This window comes from Diabrotica undecimpunctata, chromosome 3, assembly GCF_040954645.1.
Source record: "Diabrotica undecimpunctata isolate CICGRU chromosome 3, icDiaUnde3, whole genome shotgun sequence".
NCBI classification, from domain to species: domain Eukaryota; kingdom Metazoa; phylum Arthropoda; class Insecta; order Coleoptera; family Chrysomelidae; genus Diabrotica; species Diabrotica undecimpunctata.
The window spans coordinates 169,612,247-169,634,479 of record NC_092805.1 but is presented as its reverse complement, the minus strand read 5'-3'; the positions used below and the strand labels follow the sequence as shown (position 1 = coordinate 169,634,479).

At 32.9% G+C, this 22,233-nt stretch overlaps 1 protein-coding gene across 1 annotated transcript in view; it reads right to left on the bottom strand.

Annotated features, from left to right (window-relative positions):
- Nucleotides 1–22,233, bottom strand: part of LOC140437795 (plasminogen) — a 105,347-nt gene that overhangs the window by 58,141 nt on the left and 24,973 nt on the right. The window lies entirely within an intron of this gene.

Here is a 22,233-nt window from a genome sequence, read left to right as displayed (position 1 = left end):
TCTCTTCATAGACTTCGAAAGCGCATATGACAATATAAACCGCGAATTTAGAGGATGTTGGATGATGGAATTAAAATAATCAACGGACAGACTATTAGTAATCTTCGCTATGCCCCTGATACAGTCATAATAGCTGATAGCCAAGAAGCGCTACAACGACTAATAGATAGAATAAACACTGAAGGAGAACGACTGGGCTTGAAGATTAATATAGACAAGACGAAGGTAATGGTAGTTAGCAGAACACGAAATATGCAACTAAATATAAGAGTAAACAATAAGAACATCCAAAAGGTCCCCAAGTTCAGATCTCTCGGTAGTTGGATAACTGAAGATCTAGATTCAGACATAGAGATACGTAGCAGGATTGAGCAAGCCAGAACAGCATTTACTAATATGAGAACCTTGCTAAGCAACAGCAGCCTTAACTTAACGCTTCGATATCGCTTTGTAAAATGTTACATTTACTCCATACTGCTATATGGTGTAGAAACCTGGACCATAAAGGCTAATGTGATGAACCGATTGGAGGCCTTTAAAATGTGAGTATTTAGAAGACTACTTAAAATTCCCTGGACAGATCACACAACAAAAAAAGTACTTGACAAGACAAGAGAAAAAATGTTTAAAACTTAAACTTCTAGGCTCTCTTGGTAAACCGATTTGAATTTTACAAAAGGAGTTTGAAAGGTTGAGCCTTCCTTTATATGTAAAAAAATTTGCAACTATCTGAGAGCCTTATTTAGGGCCTACTATAAATTTGAAAATTTGCGATTTTTTTTTAAGTAGGCTGGATTGCAAAATTATTATGCAAAACCTATCCAACCAATCTTAACAAAATTTAGCACACGTTTTAAACATATTAAAAAGTTTTTCTAGGCGGAATATGGAGCTTGTAAGTCAAGTTTAGAAAGTCGAAAACATTTAAAGGATTAACTTCATTTTTTTGTACTTTTTTTTCCGATTATTGCTATTTTTTCGACAACAAACATTAAATTTCAATTTCTAGCTAACGAAATATTGTGTAAAATTGAATAAGGAAACTTTTAACTTGTTATAATTTTTCCCTAGGATCAATATTTTCCGAATTATAAACGAAAATAGGAGCAAAAAAATGAGAAATTTTCAATTGTTTTCAGATTTTGTTAAATAAAAAATTTAGCACAGGGTTTGCGACTGGCGCATATCGTGATTATTGATATTGGGCACATCCTGAAGGGATTCCAGCAAAAAAATAGCTTCCTATGGAAAATGTCCATTATGGTCTGAATTTCTACAGATCCCGCCTAGTCTATAACCAGATTACAATACTTAAGGTACTAGTACAGATTAGAAGGCTAAAAAATGCATATTTTCAAAAAAAGTTCTTAGCTTCTTTGGTACATCTTAACCAAAAAATTCCAACGCGATTCTTAGAAAAATGCCCTTGCAAGACAATCAACCACTTTTAATCGAAAACTAAGATCAAAAAACGATTTTTTTACCAATTTTTGAATATTAAAATTATTTTTTCGACTTTTTTGTCTAAAAAGTGGTTGTTTAGGTCCCTTAAGCTAGCGGGGACACATGAGCGGAATCCAATTTAACCTACGTAATATTTTTTCACCAATTTTTCACTAATTTATTACCACCCTAATAATTTTTCACCACCAAACCAACCTTAAGGGGAGCGATTCTGCTGGCTTAAGGTTCAAGCTAGCAGAATTCAAAAAAAAAACTTTTTGTTGATGGCATATTTTTTCACCAATTTTTCACTAATTTATTACCACCCTAATAATTTTTCACCACCAAACCCCCCTTAATGGGAGCGATTCTGCTGGCTTAAGGTTCAAGCTAGCAGAATTCAAAAAAAAAACTTTTTGTTGATGGCATATTTTTTCACCAATTTTTCACTAATTTATTACCACCCTAATAATTTTTCACCACCAAACCCCCCTTAATGGGAGCGATTCTGCTGGCTTAAGGTTCAAGCTAGCAGAATTCAAAAAAAAAACTTTTTGTTGATGGCATATTTTTTCACCAATTTTTCACTAATTTATTACCACCCTAATAATTTTTCACCATCAAACCACCCTTAATGGGAGCGATTCTGCTGGCTTAAGGTTTAAGCTAGCAGAATTAAAAAAAATATTTATGATCTACCACAGTGTTCTGCTAGGTTTTTACGAATTTATTACAACTTTAGTAATTTTTCACCCCTTACTACCCCTTTAACAAAAATTAAATAAATTTGTTTTTTCAAAAATACTTGAATACATTTACACGGTGTGTGTGTGCGAGTGTGTGTGTGTGTGTGTGTGAAAAACACTTCTGTTGTAATAATTGGTATATTTAATTAAAAATTACTACTTACCTATTACTTATTAATTACTTACTAAAAGTACTACAAATTTCACTGGACTGATAAGTCCGAAAACGTTTTGAACTTAATCCTTTAGGATTTTTAAAATTTAATTAAATATACCAATCACAACAGTGTTTTACTTCAATGTTCGAGTTTTTTAACTATATGATATACAGCCAACTCACGAGAATGATCCCTTTTTAAGTTGTAAAATTTTGTTAAAAAATAGGTGGTGTACAAAACAACAATATTGCAATGTTTAGCATATAAAAAAGTTGGTGAAGTTGGTGTTTGTGTAAATTCTAGCATTTAAAGATGTAAACTACTTTCCTTATTTGAATTTCTAGTATTTATGGGAATTATCTTCCACACTGACACATACGGATTTCAAGATTGGAGGGTTATTGGAAAACAGATCCACTATTCAGCTTAAAATCTTTTTTGCAGAACATCGGAAGAGATCTTTTTCTTATAATTTTAAGGTGCTTAATCTTCATCCATAATCCAATGGGACCGAATGTTATTCCTGAAGATCAGTTTTATAGAATAAGAACAGTTATAGACTTTTGAATAATAAAATGACTGCTCTGCGTTATCCAGTAAAATAATTATCGCTAGATGAATCGATGGTACCGTGGAAAGTAAGACTTAGTTTTAAACAAAATACTAAATAAAAGACATAAAAGACGATATCAAGGTTAGAATTAATTCGTAAATTAATTTATAAAAAAGCAAAGAAAGACGGAATATCGCACGCGAACATTTACCTATAAATAATTGCTAATAAATCGGACAAACGCGAAACGAAAACGAAAAGATGCAGAGTATGTCCTATCCTAAAAATAAGAAAAAACCCAATTTATGAGTGTGTGGATTGTGCCGAGAAACCAGATCTCTCCGTGGGCGATTCTTTCAAACATTTTCATAAACAAAATAAATAAGTTAATATTTTTTTGTAATAACCTTTAATTTTTACCTATATTCAACTGACAATGAATGAAAAATCGACAAAGAATTAAAATACAAATATCTTTAAATTTTTAAAATGCTGCTAATATAAATTTATTTTACTACGCAAATAATCTATATCAGCTGTTCTGACCAACCGGTAATTTCGGTCTCATTTGAATATACGTACTTAAAATGTTTTGCAATATAAATTCTTTATGTTATACACCTAATCTTAAAATTATGTTTTGACCAATCGTTAATACTCTTCTTATTTAAATATTATTAAAATATTAAATACCTAAATTATTTTTCAAATTTTCATCTACCTAATGAATGCAAATCTTTTAACAATAGGGTGCAATAGGTGCGCACGATCCCGACGACCCTCCTGTACAATCAGATAAATAATGTAATAGACGTAATAAAATTATTTCAATTTGAATATTTCTTACCTGGTAATTTATTCTGTGAAATATAAAAATTCCATTGTATTTACTAAAACTCAACTTGATTTCAGTTATTTTATATTCATAAAAAGGACTAACGATTCGATTTCGCTTAGCCATGTAATACGACTCGAATCAGAGTCAATTTTTTAAAACGGGTAAAATTTATAGTCTTTGGAATAAAGTGTTTTCATATTTTTAATATTTAAACATTGAAAAAATAAATATTAGTTAGTATAGAATAACATTTGAAAATGTTTTTCAATTAGGGTAGTTGAGAAAAACATGACTAGGCTGGTAAAAATATAGTAAAATTCTAGCAGAGCACTCTTGTGTTTTCAAAAAGATTTTTTATTCACCTAGCGTCAATGTGTATCTTGTTGAATGTTTCCCATTATCTGAAGCTTAGGGGGTCAAAAATTATAAGGGTGGATCAAATTTAGTAAAAACCAAGCAAGTAATTTATATTATCAGTTACAAGTAGAATACAGTAAAATTATAAAAATAGATTTTTTATAACCTTAAATTTTAAGGTAGTAGAATTATTGACTCCTCATAGAGGGTAGTTGAAGGGTGAAAAATTGCTAGGATGGTAATGTATTAGTACAAATCTAGCAAAATACTGTAGTATCTCATATTTACGAAAAGATTTGCTTTGCATTCAACCAGCGTAAATGTGTAGATGGTGGAATTGGTGAAGTTCGTTAACATTTAGTAAAAACTAACCAGAGAGTTTCTTATTTTACTTATAAATAGTATTTAGTAAAATTATAAAACAAAACTTTTTCACCTTTAATTTAAACATAGCAGAACTATTGACTTCCACTAAGGGTTAGTCGAGGGATAAAAAATTACTAAGTTGGTAATAAATTCGTAAAAACAGCAAAATACTGTGGTATATCATAAATAATTTTTTTTAATTACGCTGGCTCGAATATTAAGCTAGCAGGAATGTTTAAAAATAAGATTGGTTTAGAGATGGAAACTTATCAGGGTAAAAATACTTTTTTATATCAGTTATAAGTAGAGGATAGTGAAATTGTAAAAAAAGATTTTTTTCACGTTAAATTTTAACCTAACAGAATTATTGACTTATCACAAGGGGTAGTTTAGGTGTATAAATTACTAGGGTGGTAATAAATTAGTAAAAACTTAGCAGAATACTGAGGTATTTCAAAAATACGTTTTTTTCTTATTTTGCTGGTTCAAATATTCAGCTAGTAGGAAAGTTTTCGAATAGGTTTATGGGAGCAAAATTATCAGGATGGTCAAAGTTTAGTATAAACTTAACAAAACACTTTTTTTATTTCAGTTATAAGTAGTGGACAGTAAATTTGAAAAAAAATTTCTCCTTAAATTTTAATCTAACACAATTATTGACTTTTCACAAGGGGTAGTTAAGGGGTGAAAAATTACTAGAATGGTAATAAATTCGTAAAAACCTAGCAAAACACTGTGGTATATTATAAATATGTTTTTTAATTCTGCTGGCTTGAACCGCAAGCCAGCAGAACCGCAAGCCAGCAGAATGGCTCCCCTTAAGGGTGGTTTAATGGTGAAACAATATTAGAGTGGTAATAAATTAGTGAAAAATGGGTGAAAAATATGCCATCAACAAAAATTTTTTTTTTTTAATTCTGCCATCTTGAACCTTAAGCCAGAAGAACCGCTCCCATTAAGGGTGGTTTGGTGGTGAAAAATTATTAGGGTGGTAATAAATTAGTGAAAAATGGGTGAAACTATATGTCATCAACAAAAAGTTTTTTTTTTGAATTCTGCTAGCTTGAACCTTAAGCCAGCAGAATCGCTCCCATTAAGGGGGGTTTGGTGGTGAAAAATTATTAGGGTGGTAATAAATTAGTGAAAAATTGGTGAAAAAATATGCCATCAACAAAAAGTTTTTTTTTTGAATTCTGCTAGCTTAAACCTTAAGCCAGCAGAATCGCTCCCATTAAGGGTGGTTTGGTGGTGAAAAATTATTAGGGTGGTAATAAATTAGTGAAAAATGGGTGAAAAAATATGTCATCAACAAAAAGTTTTTTTTTTGAATTCTGCTAGCTTGAACCTTAAGCCAGCAGAATCGCTCCCATTAAGGGGGGTTTGGTGGTGAAAAATTATTAGGGTGGTAATAAATTAGTGAAAAATTGGTGAAAAAATAAGCCATCAACAAAAAGTTTTTTTTTTGAATTCTGCTAGCTTGAACCTTAAGCCAGCAGAATCGCTCCCCTTAAGGTTGGTTTGGTGGTGAAAAATTATTAGGGTGGTAATAAATTAGTGAAAAATTGGTGAAAAAATATGCCATTAACAAAAAGATTTTTTATTTTATTATTCTGCTAGCTTGAACCTTAAGCCAGCAGAATCGCTCCCATTAAGGGTGGTTTGGTGGTGAAAAATTATTAGGGTGGTAATAAATTAGTGAAAAATGGGTGAAAAAATATGCCATCAACAAAAAGTTTCTTTTTTGAATTCTGCTAGCTTGAATCTTAAGCCAGCAGAATCGCTCCCATTAAGGGGGGTTTGGTGGTGAAAAATTATTAGGGTGGTAATAAATTAGTGAAAAATGGGTGAAAAAATATTACGTAGGTTAAATTGGATTCCGCTCATGTGTCCCCGCTAGCTTAAGGGTCCTTGGTTGTTTTTCGTAAGGCGCTTTCTTAAGTAATCCCGTTGAAATTTTGTGTTTTAGATGTGCCAATCCTGAGATCTAGAACACCCTTTAGCGCAATTTTTAGGTCAGGTATAATACCATGCCAGATAAGCTAGAAAAAGAAGTTGAAAATATAATAGGCGAATATCAGTGCGGATTTAGACGAGGGAGAAGCACAACGGACCAAGTATTCATAATCAGAGAATTACAAGCAGAAAGCTATGAACACAACTTACCAACGATAGCGCTAATCATCGACTTCCAGCAAGCATACGATAGAATAAAAAGGAAGGAATTAAAAGAGACCCTTGAGGAACTGGGAGTTAGCAGAAAGTTGCGTAACATGATACATCTTACTTTAGAGAATACAGAAAACAGAGTCAAAGTAAACAATCATGTATCGGACAAATTTATAGTAAACGAAGGAAGCGAAAATCAATAGAGAAGGACTCCTATATCATAAAAGACACCAAGTTTTGGCATGTGCGGATGATATAGTGTTGCTGGCAAGAGGAAAAAAAGAGCTACACGAGATAGTACAGAGAATAGTAAAAGCAGCAAAGAAAATGGGACTTTACATAAATGAAACTAAAACAAAATGTATGCAGTGGACAGATGATCAGTTCAGGGATGAACAAAAGTTTAAAGTAGAAGTAGAAGAAAGATTATCATACGAATTCGAAATGGTAGAAAGATTTACATACCTAGGTACAATAATATCACGCAAACCTAACATTAAAGAAGAAATACAAGCTAGAATAATGGCAGGCAATAGAAGTGTACATGCTCTTAGTGGAATGTCGAAAAGAAAGTTTTTATCAAGAAAGGCAAAAATACAGTTATACAAAACAACTATACAACCAATAGTAACGTACTGCAGTGAGACATGGACAATGACAAAAAATGAACAAAATTGACTGGAGATATGGGAAAGGAAAATCCTGAGGAAGATATATGGAGGAATAATAAGGGACGGTTTATGGATAATAAGATCAAATGATGAGTTAAAGAAATTATATAATCAACCTAACATAATAGGAGTCATAAAGGCACAGAGACTAAGATGGCGAGGTCACCTAGAAAATATGCCGAACACGAGGACTCCAAAAAGGGTACTGAACTACACTATAACTTAAAAAAAGAGAAAAGGAAGGCCAAAAAATAGATGGAATCAGGAGGTAGAAAAAGATATGGAAGAAATTGGACTAGAAGGCCAGAAAAGAAAAATGAATAATAAGAAGGAATGGAGAAAAATCACATATCGAGCCAGAGAAGATCTCAGTACATAAAGGAAAGCGAAAATGAAGTAAGAACAAACTTTTTAAGCCATGGGCCTCTAAGGCCTTTAGTGCTATTGTATATATATATAATACCATACCACAATACTTAAATATGCCTAAGTTTTTGCAAAAAAAATTATTTCACGTCTAGTTAAACCATTTGACATTTTTACACACCTGTAGACTTTGTAGATACCCTATGCAAATAGAGCCGGATTCTATTTTCGTAGCTGACCTAGATGAAAAATAATTAATTCTCCGCTGAATTGACATAAAATTTTTCATTTAATGTACCCCTTTGTTGGCTAGTTAATTCAATATAGGTCCATTTAATGTTGTTTATATAAAGCTCCATTATGAAAATGGATTTAATGACCTACGGTGGCATTAAACATATCATAAATTACGTAGAATTTTATTTCATTAGTTTATTAGGCAGTTAAATGACATGCGAGATATTTTTATAGCATCACAGACATTATCAGTGGGATGTACTGTACAGTGGGTCATTTTTGTCAATGCGGACAGGGTCAAAAATCTTGTAAAAATTTTGTTTTTGATACAGGCGAATAACTTGCTAAAATAATATAATTATTATTTTGTTTTTCTTGTAATTATACACACGGAACTCAGGCATCTTACAAAATATAATAGCTAATTGTAAAAACCTGTATGAGGAACTAAAAATAGTTAAGGTTGTTCAGTTCATTGTGGGATTATCCATAATGAAAAAGTAGACATAATAGCAGAGCAGTGGCATATACCACTCTGATGAGACCTAGGGATGTCGAAATACGTATAAGCGGCTTACTGCTGCCCTGTTTCGAAACAAAAATCTAATACCGTCAATATGTTTTATTTCTTTACTCTTTTTGGAGTACCAGAAACTGAATTCACTACGAATTTTGACCATGATGAACGGCAGAAGGAGTGCATATTTTAGATTCCCTTGCCGAGTAATTCATTAGGCTGTTTGCTTTGCAAGTTGTAGAAGGCACAGTTATAAAAATTTGAATTCGATTTCGCCAGGTAGGAAATCGTATGATTTCTCTTATTAAAAATATAAAATTACATATTAGAACATAGTTTTAATTCCAAAAATCTTTTCATAATACAAATTTTCGATATTGTGAAACATGAATGTACTTTACTATTAAGCGAAACTCATATTGACATACCTCGTATAACATTGATAAAATTTTATATCTAATGATTGTATTTTAATAGTAAATTCTCCAGCAATGTCTTTTTTCTTTCGCCAATTTATTATTTTCAGTTCTCACTCGATATTATTATTTGTACGGTTAAAACATTGATGCGCTTTATTATAGCATGGAGAATAAAAATTTCCCCGTGAGTAGGTCTCTTAAAGCATTCAAAAAAATATAAATAAGCACTTTGCAAATACGTTTTAAATAGACACAAGTGGCAAATTATATCGATTAATCCATTAAAAAATATATTACACATTACAATTTATAGTATGCCATTCCTTTTAAATGTGCTATTTTTATACTACTTCCGTTCCAGATCTACACAGCAGTGATTTTTTAAAAATATCAAAGAACCGTTAACTCAGTTGATTTATCCGTGCAGATTAATTGTGAATCCTTAATGAATCACCTTGTAAATCAACGATTTTTCTTTTGGTCATTTAAAATTAACCTGTAATAGACTTATTTTTTTCTAAATGAAACGACTGACGTCGATTTGAACAAGAAAATGAAGTAATCTTTGGCATAATATACAATTACCCATAAAAGTTTCATGGGTTGTCTGGTCGTGCACCTCATACTTACACTGACCAGCATATACCTGTTTTGCAGCTGACGCTATATAATTAAAGACGACCACGCACAGGAAACAGGACGTAACAATTTTCTATTACTTTTTAAGTAAATCGTAAAATACTATTAGGTTGAGTAGAAAACTTTGATTATGGCCTAAACACAAAAAATTTCCTGTGGCTGAGCTTTTAAAAATATTTAGCTCATTTAAACAATCAATTTTATTAATACATATTTAATTTTTTTTAAGATAACTTGTTGGTCATGGTGTTCAAATTGTACCATTTTTTATCCACATTCACTATACTTTTTAAAAACATTTACTTGCTATGTGTGCTCCAGTATTTTCAATTGTATTTCTGTATCTCTTTTCCTTAATTTGTTTGTTTTTAAGTTTCTGTGTTTCCCTTCCTTTTTAAGTTTCCCTTAATTCTTTTCAAAATTTAGCATTAAGCTAAATGCCCAAGTCCAAGAACTTTGTAGGTTGTTATTTAGGAGCGTTATTTCCGTAGGAGGTAGTTAATACACTGCTTTTTGTTTCTTTTTTTGTGGATTGGTATAATAACCCTTCTTTCTATTCATCTGGTATTGTTTCTTCTCACCAAATGCTTTGAATTAGCTTGTAGATAGATCTGCACAGTGCTTTTCCTCCTGTTTGAGACACTCTTATTTTTAAGTTTTTTAATTGCTTTCTACATATGTCGGGTATTGGTCTTCTATTTCTGTTATATACACCTATATATTTGATATATTTTTTGCTATATTTGTCGTTTAACAGTTGAGAGGAGTATTCCTTCCAGCTTTTTAGGATTCCCTTGTCATTATTAATAAGTTATCCGCTGCCTTTTTAAAGGAAGATAAAGAGATTTGGGGTGGTGACTAAATACAGTCCTTTGGACATGTTATAAAAGCGGACGCAGAAAACATTCTTCTTCAAGTGCTCTGTTCATTGCGAACGTTGGCTATTAATATGGCAATTCTGATCTTATTTGCGGCGCTTCTGAATAGTTCGACCGATGTGAGCCCGAACCACTTCCTCAGATTTTGGAGCCACGAGTGTCTTCTCCTGCCTGGCCCTCGCTTACTGTCTATTTTTCCCTGGACAATTAATTGCAGTAGACGGTACTTATCGTGTCTCAATATGTGGCCTAGATATTCAAGCTTTCTTTGTTTAATTGTATTCACGATTTCTTTCTCCTTTCCGAGTCTTTGGATTACCTCTGTGTTGGTGACATGTTCGGTCCAGGATATACGAAGAATGCGTCGGTACACCCACATTTCGAATGCTTCTAGTTTTCTCGTGAGCGTCTCCGTCAGCGTCCAGGCTTCCACACCATACAGTAAGATCGGAAAAATGTAGCATTTAACTAGACGTAGTTTTAGGGGAACAGACAAATCCCTGCTTATGAGGAGCTTTTTCATATTGCTAAATGCTGCTCTAGCTCGTTCTATTCTCGCCTTAATTTCTGTGGCCTGTTCCCATTTTGCATTTACGTTGGTGCCAAGGTACACATAAGATTCTACATGGTCAATTAGTATGTTACTTATCCGTAACTGTCGAGCAGGCTGTTGCTTTATGCTTATCAGCATCCACTTTGTCTTCTTGAAGTTGACGCTCAGGCCGTATTCCTCACTAACTGAATAAACTCTTTCCATTACCTGCTGTAATTCGTCTATGATACTGGCAAGGATCACCGTGTCGTCGGCATATCTTATATTGTTCGTTAACTCGCCGTTTATTTTTATGCCCTCATTTGCATTTTCCATACATTTATTAAATATTTCTTCGAAATAAATATTGAATAGAAGTGAGGATAATATACAACCCTGACGGACACATGGCACACGGCAGAAAACATGGAAAGACTTATTATTTAAAGAAAGGTAGAAGGCCGAGGATCACGAGGAAGATTCTCAACAAGATGGATCGACGAAATTACAGGAATTTGCAAAAGACCTATGCATGCGTTGAAAGAAATGACCAGAGACAGATATCTTTGGAGGTGGAGATCGTGATACACATCACGATAACCACTACTACACTTCCTCCAGGGGGTGAAGACTGAAGAGCGAGAGCAATAAAGTCCGAAACCAATTGACAAGAATATAAGCATGATCCAGACACTAGATATGACAGATTAATGGCTAAAAGTCTGTCATATATGTCTATCTATCTTAACAGCCTAGAGCGTAAATATCTTGGGAGTTAATTCCTATTAGGCCTTGTCGTGTTGGCTTTTGTGGTCTAAGCCTTTCATAAATGTCGTTGGACATTTTTTTGTATACTGTTTTTAACAGCGTGATTCCACGGAGTTTTCACATTCCAATTCGTCCCCTTTTTTATACAATGGTAAAATAATACAGCTATTCTACTCCACTGATCATTGCTTATTCAACCATAATTATCTCATGTATTGTTTTTAGTAATGCGTCTCCTCTTTTTTTCAGTAGCTCCGATACTATTTAATCCAATCCTAATAATTTATTGTTCTTTAATTTTTCTACTGTTGTTCTAATCTCAACTATTATTGGTGGACTTTTTTCTCTGCTGTCGGTTTGGTCTAATGGCACCTAGGTATATTAGGGTTCGCCTCTCTCCTATCTGCCTCAAGCTTGTTTTAAATTTTCTGTCCATCTCCTTAGTATTTCTTGCCGTTCTGTCAATATATTACCCTCTTATCTTTACACATAGTTGTTCTCGGTTTGAATTATTTTCTGTATTTGTTCAATTTTTAGTAAAACTTCCTTTTTTTTTCTTCTATACGTAGTTGTTTATATTCCTCCTCTGCTGCAGGGTTCTGTTGCGTAAGTAAAGATGCTCTGTTTTTGAACCTGTGCTTGCAATATGTCTAGATAAAACTAGAAGAAGAAGAAAGAAATAAACCTGTATTATCTCTAAAATACTGTTCTAGCTTAAATTTCTATTTAAGTAGGCTACTCTGGTGAAGTTTTGATTTGTAGATACGATGTCGTTGGTAATTCTTTTTTATATAAAAAACTGAAAAACCTCTGATAGACCTCCGCCTATATCTCCACAAGTAGCCTAATTGGAGCGTCTTCGAATTTTTCCCCTTTTTCTTACTTCACTTATATCTACAATATTCTATTTTACCTTTTGTATAATTAAACAATTATAACACGTCATTCAAATGCGTCAAATATACTTATTACAATTACAAACTTTTTAAATATACATTTACATTATATTTATAGCACTGAACTATAACCACTGATCATTAGATGAGAGTACCACGTGTGTACCCACTTACCATTTGTCTGAACGATAATAACAATAATAATTGATTCTAAAATTCAATTAACGCAGATCATTAAACAGAAAACAATAGATAATAGAGAACTAACGTATTGTTTTATTGTTGACCAATATTTTAATCCTAACGATCGTTTTGTTATCGCATCTATATAAGGATAAGTTACTGTCTGGAACTGAATTTGCATTAAATGGATATCTTGTCAATATTTATAGTAGCGAATGATAAGGTGCGTTGTCAGTTTGAATGAAAATAACTACAAAAAGGTTTTTACTAGAAGTAATATATGAAATGGATAAAATATGAATCGATTTTTGTTAAGCTTTTGTTGACTAGCAAGATCTTGCGACTCTCAGTCTATCTAAGAGAAAAAATCACTCATCCTCAGAATCAAAAGAATGAATTATGGAATTATGCAGGACTTTATTCGTATTATCGAGCCCTATAATATAGGTGACTTCGTGTGTTGTAATACTGCTCAAAACTTTTCGTAAGCATCGGAAGCGAACAGTACAGCTTTTTGCATGGTCCTATAGATAAGTTCACTAAAACACAGCTCTTTTCTTCTGGAGTAGTTGTCATCAGAGACAACAGTAGTAAGATAATTTTCCTTAATTGTTTTTTGTATTTTTAATGAATGTGTAAGTAATAGATTCCATCATTCTTTTTGCTATTATCACTATCATCACGATTTCACCTTCCAAAGTTACCATCTTATTTGTGACTTGATCTTGAAATAAATATTCTAAATAACGTATGGTCCTAAAGTTTTGGGAAAAATTTCAAAAGCATATAACTCTGACCACAATAATCTTATATTTTTATTAAATTATTCAACAATTTAACTTAACTATCCTTATTATAAATCAAAATTCAAATGACAGACAAGGGACCATTATTTTCGATTTGCCTAATAATTCCCCTGACACGTTGCATCATCCTTTGGACGACCTCGGCGTCAATTTCTCTAATTTTTGTATATATGCGGCGTCGTAACTGTTCCTGGTTTTGTGCTTCCCATCCGTTATTATAGACTTTCCGACTTAATATTGCCCAGAACTCTTCAATTGGACGAGCCTGAGGTAGGTTGGGGGGATTGTCTGCTTTCGGTACAAAGGTAATGTTAGTTTCGTACCAGTCCCTTGTGATCCTCGCGTAATGACATGAAGCAAGATCTGGTCAAAAGACTATTTGATCATTTGCATGATGTGTGTTCACAAACTGAAGCAATTTAGAGAGACATCTTTGAATATAAATATTTGCGTTTAAGGCTTCGCCTCGAAGAACACCAATGTAGGGCTGTGAGATAAAGCCAGCCTCAGAAATTGCACACCATACCAAAATTTTGTCCTCAAATTTTTTCTTACTTTTGAATTTTATTTCAACAGGTACATTTTCGTAATCGTTCGTGTAAAACCCATCGTTACCCTTCATTTCAGAGTTGGACAAAGTAAAATATTTTTCATCGTCCATCACGATCAACTTGTTGACGAAATGCACTCGCCTTAATTCGCGGCAACATCTCGGAATTCTCTCTAATTCATCCTCTGTGTATTTTGAAGCTTTCCTTCTTTTCCGGTATTTAATATTGTTACTCGATAGGGTCCTGTATACTGTAGTCTTTCCAACATGAAATCTTCTGGCCAGTTTTCGCTGTGAGACCCCAATTTTGTTCTTAGCTGCTTCAATCAGTCTTGCCTCTCTTATATGGTTCAAAATCCGCGGTCGGCCACTTTTACGCAAGTTAACACATGGTATCCCTTCTTCACATTCTCTGATTGTGCGATAAATTGTCGATTTGCTTATGTTTTGATCTCGATAAATATTAACAATATCTCGCTTCGACATTCGCCCAACCATATTATAAACACCTCGACGAATATCAATTTTATAAGACATTTTGCAGAGCACAAACCAAAATATTCAGCTTTGTTTATTAAATGTCAATAACTGATGACATTTCAATTCCATGGCCTTCTTTGTTAAATGCATTTTGCTTCTCAATCAGACCAGGTGAAATTTTTCCCAAAACTTTAGGACCATACGTTATTTTTCGTCTGTTTTTGTCCTACTAAGTTTTAAACCTTTTCCTTTAAGACATTGTCTTAAAGGAAAACAACGCATCTCTTGTTCCCAACGCCTTTCTTAATCCGAACTGAGAGTCACTTATGTCTATTTCACATTCTTTATAAATTCAATAAGCTAAGCCATTTCTTTGGTATTACGACACTTTCATATATTGGAAGCTAAAAAGATGTGTTATAGTTTTATGTTGTCATCATTCAACGATTGTTTTTTTTTGTTCTTTGTTCATAATTTTAGTTTAGTTTCTTTATTTATTATTTTTAATTTGGTATAATATCAACACTAAATTTGATATACCCTATCCACGATTTCTTCGTAAGAGCCACCTGTGAGCCCAAAGGCGTCTGATCTTTTTCTTCTTACTGCTGTACGCTGTACGCAGTTGTTGCCGGCGTATTATTATTAAAAGTCGGGAAGCCAATGCAATCAAAGATTTATTTTCCATTATAATGGTTTCAAAATCTAATAGTTGATACCTATACTGTGTCTAATATCTCTATGATCATAAACAAAAAGAAAAATCAATAAAACCTCACTCATATAATAAGTCATAACTTATCATGCAGTGTAAACACGATTTTTTAAAACATCATAAAAACGAGGAATCATAACAAATCTCATATGATATTGTCATATGATAAAATCATGTAGTGTAAAGTCTACTTTACAAATCTCATATGATATTGTCATATGATAAAATCATGTAGTGAAAAGTATACTTTAGTCTATGTGAATATAACTTTAATTATATAAAATAGGTGGCGAATAATTTAGAAACTGGGCTTAGCAACGGAAAATTCGAAAGAATGAGACATTTCGTGTTACTTAAAATACGTGATTTTTCTTTCTTTTTTGGACTCCAAAGACGTAGGCGATTGTTTTGCGATTGATATTGGAGCAGTTTTAACTAGATATCCAGCAGTTCAAAAATTTGCAGATTTCTTGATGGATAACTACATCGCTTTCAGTTTCTTTGGTCAGGGTCCACGTCTCACGCCCATACATGATCACCGGTCTAATCACCGTTTTATATATTCTAATCTTTGATGTTCGTGTTAGGCTTTTAGATTTAATAGTAGTATTGTGGAGGCTGTACATACATCTGATTGCTGTCTGAATTCTTCCTTTAATCTCTTTCGCGATATCGTTATCTGCAGTGATTGTTGCTCCGAGATATTTAAAACTCTCCACTCTTTCAAAGTTATATGGGTCTATTGTAACATTTTGCCCTATTCTATATCGTCTCTTTTGTCTGTTGATGCACATGTATTTGGTTTTCTTTTCGTTTACCCTTAAACCAGTTTTCTTTGCCTCTACCTCCAATTTATTTAAAGTTTCCTTCACATTGGTGACTGTGATTCCAACAATGTCAATGTCATCTGCGTATGCCAGTAGTCATTTTGGTCCATTTACTGCCAGTAATTCTGTTTTAAGTTGTGCTGCTCTTACTACTTTCTCCAGGATGATATTAAAGAGGAGAGGTGACAGCGCATCTCCTTATTTCAGGTCACTGCTTATTTCAAAAGATTCTGAGAGTTTGTTACTTATCCGTACTCTGGATCTACAGCTATTCACACATAACTTGACAAGCTGGATAAGTTTTTTGGGAACTGAAAGTTCTGCCATTGCATTCCACATCTGATCCCTTTTAATGCTGTCGTACGCTTGCCGGAAATCTATGAAGAGATTATGGATAGTTCTATTGAATTCTCATCCTTTTTCAAGCAGAGTAAAGATCTGATCTATGGTCGATCTATGTTTTCTGAAGCCGGCTTGGTATCCCCCATGAAATTTTCTACAAACGGTGTCAACCTACTTAATAGGATGTTCGATAAGATTTTATATACCGTATTAAGTAGGGAGATGCGTCTATAATTAGAGCACTTGGTTTTGTCTCCCTTTTTATGGATGGCGATTATTACACTTTTCGTCGTTGGTATTTTCTCTTCGTTCCATATAAGTGTTATTAGTTTGTGTATTTGTCTATGTAGAGTTTCTCCTCCGTACTTAAGGAATTCAGCCAGTATATTGTCAAAGCCTGGAGCTTTTCCGTTCTTCAATTTGTTAATTGCTTGCAATCTTTCATCTATTTTGGGGTCCTCTACCGGTAGGTCCACCGCAAAATATATATTTTCTCCATGTTCTTCCTCTTGATGTATGTTTAGTAAAGTCTTGAAATATTCTTGCCATGTTTGGAGCAGTTCTTTTTCATTTATTATTAATTCATCATTTTTTCTGAATACAGACACGCATCTAGGTCTGAGGCCCTTTTTTTCGTTTGACACTGATTTGTAAAATGCTCCACTATTTGACTGTTGTCTATTCCTTTCCATTTCTTCATATTTCTGTTGTTCGTACTCCTTTTTTTTCTCTCTAATTAATTTTCTCGGCGTGAAGTTGTATAGTTTTCTTTACTTTCTGCTGTTCCTTGTTGAAGCATAATGTTTCGCTTTATCTGCCTGTCGTGTAGTTTTTCTTGACATTCTCTATCAAACCATTTCCTTGTTCTCTTCCTGCTTTTTCCTATTATTAGTTCTGCTGACTCCCTAATTGATTTTTCCATTTGTTGCCACAGTCTTTCGACATCATTGCTATGGTCTACTGTATTTAGATGCTGTTTAATTTCTTGTTTGTAATTTTCTCGGATTTCCTTATTTTGCATTTTCTCGATGTTCCACTGTCCCAATGCTTCGTTGGCCTTAGGTTTCTCTGAAGATATTCTCAGCTGCTCCCCTGAGGCTTCTTACATCCAGCAACTGAAAGAAAACTTGGATGTTTTGGGAGGAAAATCCTCAGAAGAATTTGTGGGCCTTATCACGACATTAATAGCAACCAATACCGAATGAGAACAAATGCTGAGGTCAAGCAGATGTATAGAGCGAGTGATACAGTCCAAGAGATTAAATCTCAACGTCTAAGATGTCATAGGCCGTGTCCATAGACTCCCTAATAATCGCCTTGCCAAGTTAATATGGGAGGAAGCCCCCACAGGAAGAAAGCCCTTAGGACTTCCACAAATGCGATGGAGAGACAATATATGGTCAGACCTAAGAACAATGGGGCTACCCACTGATCCAACTATTATGGACGACCGTTCAAGATGGAAGCAAGTTGTGCAGTCAGCCAAAACCCACCCCGGGTTGTAGTGCTACAAGAAGAAGAAGAAGAACTACATCGCTGAAGAGGCCAAATTTTCACCTACCATGTAGGTTGAAAATGGTACGTCTCTAAAAAGAACGGCAAATGCTTGTTAGAGTTTCCATTCAAAATTCAATTCTTTGTTTTATTCTTGCCATCCCACGATTTTTATAATTTTTGGAGAAAATAATATATTAAAATAAGAAGTAGTAGTGTCTCTAAAAGAGTATACGGAAAAGCAATACGTCTTAAAGAAATTTCATTGAATATCACATACGCCTTTTACAGGAAAAACGTATAACTGCTTTTGAGTATGTAAAAAATATTTCGAGAAGGCATCACCCTGTATAGTCTGTCAGTTGCAGTTTCTTTAATAAATAAATTGTTTACGACTACATTTCTAATTTCTGGTTATCTTATACCTCTTTCCTCAAAATCCAAGTTTCAGAAGGAGATTCAATTTCTGGGAATTTTCTAATGGGCGGGAGCCAGTTCATGTATGGGTTTGGGAGCCAATTCGTGTAGGATTAAAGTGCTTTTATAGAGTTCGGGAGCCAGTTAAGGTGCGCCGACAATCAGAATAGAAATATCCCGAAAAGGATTTGTAAAATACAACTTAGTGTTCACAAATAAGGAAATTAAGTTTGGTCATTAAATTGCGGTTCACTATATTTGGTCGCAGCTGCTGTCATCTGGGGTAGAAACTGGGACAGTGAAATCCCAATTGATAAAAAAATTCCTTGGGCAGCTACAATCATAAATGAAGAAATTAAAGTCGCGAGAAATACAATAGAAAATTTCCGAAGACAGTTAAAATCAGAAAAACATCTGCAAAAATATTTCGAAATGATAAATAGTCCCTTACAAGTAATGATGCAAGAATAGATGGAAGAAAATGTTTTTTTCGTTTTGATATTTTGTTTTATAACATCATCATCATTTTTGTTGCATGAGTAATTTTTTTGCGTTACCAACTAACATTGATTTATAAGAATTAACATGTTTAAATGTAACAAGAAATGAATTCGTGTTTAATAAGTAAAGTATTTTTTAAAGCATACAAAACTTGGTGATCTGATTCACTGTCTGATCCGCGAAATGTGGTGGCTGTTCTGATAAAATTCGTCGATTTGCTTTATATAATAGTATAGATTTCTTAAAACTCAGTTGAATTTAAATGAACTGTTTTGTGCATTTTTTCATTTTTGTTTAATGTTTAAATTTAAAATATTAAAATATGTATACGAATTTTTTTTTATGTGAAATCTTTGTCAAAATCTTCTGCAGAATTGATTAATTTTATGTACTTGCAGATAAAAATGCAAAATACTATTTAAGGTCGTCGGCCTGTAGTTACCTTGTTATAAATAATAAAAAAAAACACGACGAGAACTGTAAATATTTTCCTAATCAACAAGAATAAGATAAATATCTCATAAAATTAAAATTTATTTAACAGGCATGTTCTTTCTGGCGGTATATGAGAGGCACTCATACTAGAAAATTTTTTTTGCTAATTTTGTTGTCTTTAATAACGTTTATTACCCGTATGGTGCTGAAAAAAATATTTTGTGGCATTTGGATATTTGTTTTACAAATGATGCAGTTTTGAAAATATATATTTTGAAGACAGCATCTGCCCTAGCAGCCACAGAGTCAAATAAAACAATTCCAGTTTAACAAGTTGATTACACCTAATAGTCGATTTGATCCTGATATTTGACAATATTCATCAGATTTCGTGCAATTGTTTCGTTCATCTCATCTCTTCCAGTTCCACAATCCCCTAATTTGGAACAGGAAATGTCAGTGTTCATTGTCCCAAATATGTTTGCAAATCTGTGATTTGGCTGGCTGAAGTGTCTATTTTTATTGTATATTTTATGCTCGTTTATCCTGACACTTAGTGGTCGTGTCGTTTCTTCCACCTAAAAATTGTTGCATTCATAGGATGTTTTATAGATGCAGTTCTTTGAACTGTCTTGTGTGTTATTAGATTTGATTTTGACACAGAATCTCAGTGTGTTGGTTGTTTTGAATGTTGTTGTGATGTTGGACTTATTTCCTATCCTTTTTAATTTTTCTGATAATCCTTAGACATGTAGTATTGTTGTCGTCTTTATCATATGCCTTCTTTTGGGCGTTTTTGGATTGCTTACGATGTTTTGTTGATTTCTTTCTTCAATCTTGTGAAATTCCTTGCATTGTTTATAAATGACCACGTGTAATCATTTTTTGTTAAAACCTTTGTTAACAGGTTTCTTCTCTTCCTGACATTTTTTTCATTAGATCATGTATTTTGGACTCCATCAGATGATTGTTTATGATTTGATTTTTTCTTTTTGATATTATTTTTAAAGGTTTCTCGCGAGGCACATTAATGAAAAGGCTGATGATATAGAAACTGACTAGTATATTACTGAGATTGTAATTTGAGACTGTATTATGCCTAGGAGAAACATTTTGACAGCTTACTGCACGGAAAACTCATGTTGCTGCAAATTGGTCCTAGGGGTACTTTGGGACTCCATATAGGAGTTATACAGTCGTGAGGTGTTATTGTTCTCCTTTGGCAGTCTGTCAGGTATTTCTTAAATTGTTTTAATGTTTTATATATTAGGTTTTTCAATGATTTGGTTGGATTACCAACCAAGTTATAAGTTATAAAATTTATACATATTAAAGTTATAAATTAAAAAACAGATCTAAGATTTTTATAAAAAATTTAAAATTCTTGAAGAGACCATTTCTATATTAACAACGACTATTTCTTTATTCGTTTAAAATCATATAATTTTTTCTTCAAACGACAAATAATGATGATATTACTTATCTAACTTGATCCTGTCAAAGTTTGATGTCTCCGCCGACAGCAGTTTTTTTTTCCCATTTCTTTACGGCGGAGGGAAAAATGTTGTCATGGCAACAATATGAAACATGTCACAAAGCAACAATACAAATGTCATTAACAACAATTAAACATCATTTTTATTTATAGTAATATTAAAAGTACAATTAGTTAATGAGGCATTTTCAAAATTGAAACCGTGCAAAAATGTTCCCGACTCTTGATACGCATTGGTAATTGTTGATGATACTGATGGTCGAGAACAACTTTCAGCAATCATTCCCGATGTTGGCGAATCATGAGGGTTTAAAATTTTTTTAGCATTATCGTTCTTATTTCGTTTAGGTTTTCCATTTTCGCACTAAATTTGCGCTTGCGGTTGCAACAACAATAAGCTGTCTTTAATAATTGCAAACAACTGTCAAACAACTGTAACCAGGGATACGCAAATCCCACCGACGACTTAATTATTTTAATTTCTAACATCTAGACGACTTTGATAGTTGTCACAGTTAATTTCGAGTAAAAATAGCGTATGAATTGTATTATTTATGGTTGAAAATTGCTACGTTTGAAGAAAAAATAGTATACTTTATTCGGCAAAGAAGCGACTTTTCTTGACTTGCCCTCTATTACGCGCCTCACTTCGTTCGGCGCGTAATATCGGGCGCGTCAAGAAAAGTCATGCTTCTCCGCCTCATAAAGTAATATACTATTATTACAATAAAAACAACACTCAAAACAATGTGTAAACTTATCCTTGATAACAGGAAAGTAGGAAACGACGATTAAGCCTTCTAATGCCGTCTTGAATTAAAAAATCTCGGAACGTGACTTACAAATTCTAAGAACCGTAATGTACGGAAATACTATTCTAAATAAAATTGATTTTAATATAAAATAACATATCACAATGGTATTAGTACTAATATTCCTAATATATAATATTCCTAATTCCTAATATTCCCTTTTCAAAGAGTAAATTGTGACTTTCCAATGACTTTTTAGACCAGCAAAAATAGCAAATAAAAGGCATTTTTCGTGATACATTTACAGCTATACAACAATTTAACAATATGTAATAGATAAAATATGCAAAAGAATAAATTTTTTACTTATAAACAATATATAATGTTAGATACATAACCTTTTCTACTAATAATAAAAGAAGAAAAGTAAAATTTTGTAAAATAAATATTTATTTTAAATTGTTTAAACAAATTACTTTAAATAAATTTGAATTTATCAGAAGTAAAGAAAAATTAGTTAACTTTGAAAAAACTCGACGGTTAATAAAAAATGTTTATATAACGATTTAGATTTATTTCGTCAAAAATGTTTTCTTAAATCCACACAATCATTGAAAAATGATTCATGCTATTTAAAATTATCTTTCTGTTAACGACACTGTTATCGACAAAGTAGATCAAATTCA